Raw genomic sequence first — 8,598 nt, forward strand, 5'->3', positions numbered from 1 at the left:
GCCATCTTCTCCGGTACCATCTTAAATATACTTAAGTATATTTTAGCGATTACATTTACTTTTGATATTAAAGTATATTTAAAACCAAATACTTGTAGACTTTTACTCAAGTAGTATTTTACTGGGTGACTTTCACTTTTACTTGAGTCATTTTATTTGAAGGTATCTTTACTTTTACTTAAGTATGACAATTGGGTATTTTTTCCACTACTGACTACAGTACATCCCACAATCCAGGTGTACGTGTGTGTATAGTGTGTTTGTATGTGTGTGTTTGTACCTGTGTGTGTGACTCTTCACAGTCCTCACTGTTCCATAAGGTGTATTTTTATCTGTTTTTAAATCTGATTTTACTGCTTTTGTGAGGTACGTGATGTGGAATAGAGTTCCATGTAGTCATGGCTCTACATGCATGTAGTACTGTGCGCCTCCCATAGTCTGTTCTGGACTTGGGGACTGTGAAGAGACCTCTGGTGGCATGTCTTGTTGGGTATGCATGGGTCTCCGAGCTGTGTGCTTGTCTTTTAAACAGATAACTCTGTGCATTCAAAATGTCAATACAAAAAACAAATAGTGATAAAGTCAATCTCTCCTCCACTTTGAGCGGTAAGAGATTTACATGAATATTATTATTTACCCAAGTCCATCTTTGTGGCAGCTGACCACACGATTGGGCAGTAATCCAGGTGCGACAAAACTAGGGCCTGTAGGACTTGCTTTGTTGATAGTGTGTTTAAGAAGGCAGAGCAGCGCTTTATTATGGACACGGCTCTCCCCAATTTAGCTGCTGTTGCATCAATATGTTTTGACCATAATAGTTTTACAATCCAGGGTTAGTCCAGGCAGTTTAGTCTCCTCGACTTGCACAATTTCCACATTATTCATTACACATTTTAGTTGAGGTTTAGGGTTTAGTGAATTATTTACCACAAATAAAAGGCTTTTTGTTTTTGAAATATTTAGGACTAACTTATTTCTTGCCACCCACTCTGAAACTGACCGCAGCTCTTTGTTAAGTGTTGCAGTGATTTCAGTCACTATAGTAGCTAACATGTATAGTGTTGACTCATCCGCATACATAGACACACAGGCTTTACTCCGAGCCAGTGGCAGGTCATTAGAAAGGTTTGAAAAAAGTATGTGTGTGTGAATACGTGTGTTGAGAGGTAAGCAGGTCAGCGGTTGGCAGGTCAGCCAACACACCTTCCAGAATCCTGTATTACTCAGAAGGGGCTCCTCTGACTGTTCTGCAGTGCATCTGGAAGGTATTCAGACACCTTGACTCTTTCCACATTTTGTTCTATTACAGCCTTATTCTGAAACTGATGGGGGTTTGTCTTTATTTGTTATTGGCTTAACAGTAACGATGCGGAATGACCTCTGTGATCAATGTGTGATCTTTACAACCCACGTATGTTTAATTGTAATGAATTAATAGATAGAAAACACGAAGAGTTGCAGTTCGGCTTTCTGGAATTTTAGATTGTGATTGGCTGAGGAGTTTTTTGAGCTGTACAACATTGTCATGGTTAGATGGAATGTTCACCTTTTGGGATGTTGCTTTGTCTCCAGTTAACCTTGCAAATTGAGAAGATAACGACAGGAAATTGATTATCAGTAATGTTGCCAAACGGAAACTGGACAAGCATCAGTAAATCCTCTCCAGTATTCCTAGAGTACATCCAAACTAGCAGCAGTCTTTTGTGACCTTTTATTTCAATGATTTTGGAGGCAGTGGTAGAACTCCAGCCACTCGAGCCACCTACAATATTGAATTCTCTATTTTGGCCTATGCACAGATTGGCTGTATTGAATTGAATTGCCACCCCTGATATACTAGCTAGTTTCTGAGGGGTAAGCTGTGTGAACATGATTCTGGAACAGAATAGAGAGAACATTCTGGAATAGAACACTGTTGGAACAGAACACTAGTGTTGGATTCACACACTGGGTGTTCTGTTGACACTGATTCTGTCTCTGTTGTTGTGTCTGTCCTGTCCTCTGCCTACCCTGTCCTCCAGTCTGCAGTCTGGAGCCACAGTGTTGGAGTTGGAAGCCATCAGGGTGAGAACCATTAGAGCCTGCCTCCCACAGGACTCATTAGCCTAGCTCTCCATTTGTTCCAGTTCACTCTGAAACCTTTGTGGGAAACACAGATAAGGTTTTTCAAATATCTGCATTAAAGAGAAACACTAAATGCAGTGCTCAGGAATTTTGATATTGTGACATCTACGAAGGTAGCCTATCAGTTTGTTTAAAACTGAGGGAACAACAATGTCAGGATTAAAATGTCATAGCTCTAATATACTTGTTGAGGTGGTTGGACCCGTTTTGTGGGTAGTTACTTAACAGTGTAATAAAACTGGAGTAGTACTTTCGATTAGTGCCCTTGTAAATATGTAATAACCAAGTAATAGGATATATATTTCATTGTAATAATTCCAATATGGATTATTATGCCCTACGTTTGATAACATTTTGAGACAGGTTGAGATAGTAGAATATGAATAATGGACAACTGAAAGGTGCGGAATTAGATTGTTATATTTGGGGGGAAATTAATAATTAAAATCCCAATATTTTCAATGTTGAGGAGCCTTTTGAAGTTTTCCAATGATAATAAGGTATCTTATTATGAACCAGGCTCTACCATGAATCTGAATGGACCCGAATGCCCTGTTTTAAACAAAGTCAGAATGTTATTGTTGCTGTAATATTTCCCTGACCATTTACTTTTCATTAAATGTCTTCAAAATGTTAGTGGAGAGAGAGAGAGAGAGAGAGAGAGAGAGAGAGAGAGAGAGAGAGAGAGAGAGAGACACAGAGACACAGACAACAACAAAAACTAAAGACAGAGCCAGAGAGAAAGCGGGAGAGTGAAAAAGCGAACGAGAGAGCCAGAGATAGAGATAGCTCTGACAGTGATGCCCCAGGATGGATAGGGGATATGAAGAACATCAATAATGGAGCAGTGGGTGACAGACAGCCGTGGGAGGAGTGCAGACAGACAGCAGAAGGGTTAAGGGAGACGGGACATAGAGTCATACTACTTTTCGGGTATCAGCCCGATCAAACCCCTTCTCACCACCGGGTCAAACTCACATGTCTCAGGCAGAAATCTGACTTACTGGTATGTGCCTAAAGGCTAGTCTATCAGTCTATTACTACACATAAACATGGACTGCATTTTTCATAATAGTTTTTTCACCACACACAACACTTTGTCTCTTAGTGCCATCTTTGGAATGACAATGATCACCAGATATGTTAGTATGCAAACACATGCAGTTCCTTTGATTAGTGTAGCACTCACAGAGGAACCACGGAGAACCACTTCAGTCCCCTGGCATGACCATAGCATCATATATTGATGCAAACAGATTTTATCCATGTTTTGCTACATGGCAGCCTTGACATGCATCAGAGCATCATTGACCAAGTAAGAAGTCATTCCAGTAAATGGGGCAAGGACTATGAAACCCAGCAGGGAACATACGTGTGAAAGAAAAACATACTTGTGAAAGAATGCTATGTATACTATATATACAAAAGTATGTGGATTTGGCGATTTCAGCCACACCCACTACTGACAGGAGTATAAAATCGAGCCCACAGCCATACAATCTCCATAGACAAACATTGGCAGTAGAATAGCCTTCCTGAGGAGCTCAGTGACTTTCATCGTGGCACCGTCATAGGATGACACCTTTCCAACAAGTCAGTTCGTTAAATGTCTGCCCTGCTAAAGCTACCCCGGTCAAATGTAAGTGCTTTTATTAGTGGAAACATCCAGGACCAACAACGGCTCAGCCTCAAAGTGGTAGGCCACACAAGCTCACAGAATGGGACTGCCTAGTGCTGAAGCGTGTTGCTTCAAAAACCGTCTGTCCTCAGTTGCTACATTCACTACCGAGTTCCAAACTGCCTCTGGAAGTAACATCAGCACAATAACTGTTATTCGGGAGCTTCATGAAATGGGTTTCCTGGCCGAGCAGCCACACACAAGCCTAAGATAACCATACGTAATGCCAAGCGTTGGCTGGAGTGGTGTAAAGCTTGCCACCATTGAACTCTGTGATTCAATGATGAATCACTCTGTGATGAATCACGATTCACTATCTGGCAGTCCGATGGACAAATCTGTGTTTGGTGGATGCCAGGAGAACGCTGCCTGCCCCAATGCACAGTGCCAACTTTAAAGTTTGGTGGAGGAGGAATAATGGTCTGGGGATGTTTTTCATGGTTTGGGATGAATTAGAACCCTGATGCAAGCCAGGCCTAATCGCCTAATACCAGTGCCCAACCTCACTAATGCTCTTGTGGCTGAATGGAAGCAAATACCCAGAGCAATGTTCCAACATCTTGTGGAAATCCTTCCCAGAACAGTGGAGGCTGTTATAGCAGCAAAAGGGGGGGGGGGGGTCAACTCCATAGTAATGCCCATGATTTTGGAATGAGACGTTCGTTGAGCAGGTTCCACATACTTTTGGTCATGTAGTATTTGTTTTTAGAAGTGGAAAGACCACAATGGCGCCCTATAATGGTCTCCATTGGTCGCAGCGGATCATTAAGGTTAGACAGCTGAGGACCTCTGGGTGGGAGTAATGGATAATGACTACTTTATGTCTAATGTGTGGGAGATGCAATTCTATATTTTGCTTTACAATGCTGTTATCTAACGTGATACAACTTATCTAAGGAGTGTTTCAGAAGCTATTTAATTGGGTCAACTGCTGTAGCATTCCAGAGAAACATGAACTCTAAAAGTAGCCCACTAGGTCAAATATTGGGATAAGATCAAGTAATCCCAGAGTAATCAAATCTATTTTCCTTCTTCTTCTTCTTTTTCTTCTTCAATGAATTTGTACTCATTTGGGTGTGACTGCACTTTGTTTGAAAAGGCATCGACTTCCAAAGAGATGAGATTCGATAGGTTCTACAGGGCTGTGTAAAGAGATCTCAATTAAGATAGGCTTGAGTGAATACGGCTCCTAGTGCTGAGCTACGGCTAACTCCCTGCCTGATTGTCTACGTCCATCGGACAATGACGGGAGGCAATTTAAAAAAGCCTGGAACAATGCTTTAGGGGGGAAATAGCAGTAAACCATCTAACTATATAAAAAGCCCTCCGAGGATGGTGTATATCTCACACAATATATATATATATTTTTTTTACATCTACAGCTTCCTCTTATCCTCCATTACAGAAAACTGTCCACAAACTGCACCAATACATCTTAAACGAACCAGATTCTCGCCTAATCTTGCCTAATGTCTGTATCAAACACTGTTGAACGGTAGAAAATTGGTTACACTATCCCAGGTGGAAATATCTATTTATGTGTCAACCAATTGCATTTTGTGAACAGAACTGGAGAGTACTAGCATAGTTGATCAGGCAGTAGTGCTGCTAGTTCCAAAGCATTAACTGGACTATGTTATTTGAGCAAATCCAATGTGATTTACAGTATTTCAGCCTGTTAACCAGCAATCCAAATAAATAAATACATCAAAAACATATATAACCTAAGCTACTTACTTGTTTACTTAAATACTTGGCTTTAGCTCAGCGGGCTAAGGCATGAGGCGCACAGACAGGACAGGTTTGATACCCAGACAGTCACATCAACTCTGTCTTTCAGACAGCCTTGGGGTTAAGCTGAACATGTAATGAATGGTAAGTATCAGGTCTACGAGTAGAAAAAGTCAAGTTACTAGGCCCCTTAAATGTTTGATTACCTCATTTGAATTTTCTCTGTACTTGGTGAAAAGGTGCCCATTTTCTCTGACATTTTGACTTGACGACTGACAGGAAAATGCTCTGTTACTTTTTAAATAAGATTTAAACTAAAGGCCAGCCTGAGCTGAATGACAATGAAATCACTTAAATTTCTACCCCCTTTCATTTGATCAATAACTGCAGGACAAAACAACAGAGTAGACATGTATCAACAGGTTAAATATCTGCACCACACTAAAGTCTGGTCAGTCTTACTTTCTCTTCTAAAATTACATTCACAATTTAACGGACAGTATGGTGCCCATTTTAGGACATTCTCACACCTCAGATTAACTCTCACTCTTCCCTGATTTAAGTATGAGGCCTGAGTGTCGTGCATCCATCCATGAATCATATTAGCTATCTCGCCAACCTCCCATGTTGCCAACTTCCCCCCCTGTGTAAATCTCTACTATGGTGAAATGTCCTCTCAATGTTGACCAAGTAATTATAACTTAGTCTTAGAGGAACGGAGGACTCTGATTGCTCCGAGCATATTAAATTACACCACGGAGAATGACCCAGATCTGACCTTTCTTTTAACATTAAACATGGCTTTAATCAGGGTTGAAATGTCAGTCTGGGGTGAATACTATTGAATTTACTCAGGAGATATTTTTAAAAATCTGATCCTTTGGGGTCTTGAATGGTTTATCACTAATTTAGTCTGACTGAAACTCTATTGTGCTGTTATTCATTCAGATTTTGTCTTTCTGTCATTGAGACATATTTTTACAAGGAGGGGTCCACAAAATGTTTCTCTGCTGTTGTGTGTGACTCTGAAAAAGTTCACAAATGTCCGGCAGCTATGGTAAAAAGTGATGCGTCATCACGGCGGGCAGCTTGGTCCAGACACACAGTAACGCTGAATCACGACAGACATTTACTGTATCCAAAGGATGTGCAGTGTAGAGGCCTGAGGGGCTTACTGTTCTCACCAAGGGCAGATGGTAAACAAATATTTGAAGACATTAGCATATTGTCACTTAGCGTTAGCCTAGTGATAAGCCTAAGTCTTGATTGTAGATTATCAGTCTCCTAAAAATAGCCTCTGGGCACTTGCACATTCAGCATAACAGCTACAGTATAGGTTTCCTTCAACAGTTGGATAAGGTGGAGTCTTTCATAGTGGTTTGGACTAGGAGTTTTATATGGAACCAGGGTATTGGGAGCATGTATTCAGGAAGAAAATATATAACAAATAAAACTGCATCAACCAACTCAAATGAATTGTTGATTGAAGCAGCCCTCTAGGTCTGCAAAAATAAAGAATGGGAGAACGAACTCGCACAACTAATAACGTTACATCAAAAAATATGAAATATCTCCAAAGGTTCTCCCTACAGCACATGCTTGATTAGATTAGCTTGCTGACTCCACAGCTAAGGGACGGTTGTACAAGGCGGGGCGACAGCTTTGGCAGATAGGGGGAAGGGGTTGGTGGGGAGTGTTAAGATTTTACATGCATAATTAAGTTTGTTTACCATGTCTACTTTGGGGTTCTGCATCTCTGCTTGATTGCTTTCAACAAGCCGTGCTAAGAAAGTCAAAAGTACCGATTTCTTTATCATTTGCATAATAGCTATGTTCTCTGAGTTCCTCTGAGGGTTGTTTTTCCCTCCCTGCATTTCAAATTTTAGATTTTTAAAAATGTTTTTAGCTCAAATGTGCACCAACTCTGTGAAGTGGGAACAGACTTAATCCATTATACTGCACAGTGTATTAGTTAGTGAGTCTATCAATTATCCGGTAGACAGAACACTCCTGGAAATATAGCATGAGCAGACTGAAGCAAGGGACTGTTAGCCAAGGGACCGCTGTGGCCTGATTGGATTCTAGTCTTAGACATTTTTCAATGTTGGCTCTGAAAAAAATCTGTGGTGCATTGCCATTCAGTAATTCAAGACACTTGCCATCAGTAAGTGCACAAACCACAGACTGCACTGGTGACCTATATAACATATGTTAAAGTTATTTGAAAGGTGTCATACAGTATTTCATGTTTCTTATTTGACTGTCAAAGAGGAATCTCTTGCTACTTCCCAGCAAACACAGGACGTCCTGATGACATTCGACGACATTCCCATTAGGTCCCTTAAGGGTTTCGGCGCAACTTTATCTAAGAATGTTGAGTGATGGTCCCAAGGGAACGTTCTCTGGGGGACTTTTGTTTAGTTCCCTGTAAGTTACCAGGACCTCACTGAGGACCATGTTAGGATATTTTTAGGACACTCTCAGGACTTTCATTTGACTAATCCTTAGGATCCTTAGGATGTCACGTTCTCTGGGGATCTTTTTATAGTTTCCAGTTAGTCCCGGGGACATTTTTAGGACGTTCTTGGGACATTGTGTCATGGTCCCCTGGAGGTTTTGTCTAGTTCCCGGTTTGTCCCATCCCGGGGACGTTTTTAGGACAATCTTGGGACATTGTGTCATGGTCCCCTGGAGGTTTTTGTCAAATGATGGTCACAGGTGTCCCAAACCATTATAAGTAAAGTAATGAAATGGTATGGGGGTTTTAAGGTACGATATCGTAGATTTTCTTCGGTGTAGCTCAGAGTTACTTTGGAGTGGAAAGTGTAGGAATAGGCCTACAGGTGAAATCAGTCACTGATGCAGCCATGGTGGTGTAGCTGGAAGATTGGAGTGCTGTAAACCAAGAGGTTGTGTGTTCAAAAATCCAGTGTGAGGACATGTTAAATAATAATTACTGTATTAATAAACATACACAATGTAGTCATCCAGTGACAGCTCTTTGTCTTTTGGCAATGCAAGGGACACACACAAATAATGCTTTTATCTTCCATATTTGAAAGACA

The sequence above is a fragment of the Oncorhynchus clarkii genome, chromosome 12, assembly GCF_045791955.1.
Source record: "Oncorhynchus clarkii lewisi isolate Uvic-CL-2024 chromosome 12, UVic_Ocla_1.0, whole genome shotgun sequence".
Taxonomy (NCBI): domain Eukaryota; kingdom Metazoa; phylum Chordata; class Actinopteri; order Salmoniformes; family Salmonidae; genus Oncorhynchus; species Oncorhynchus clarkii.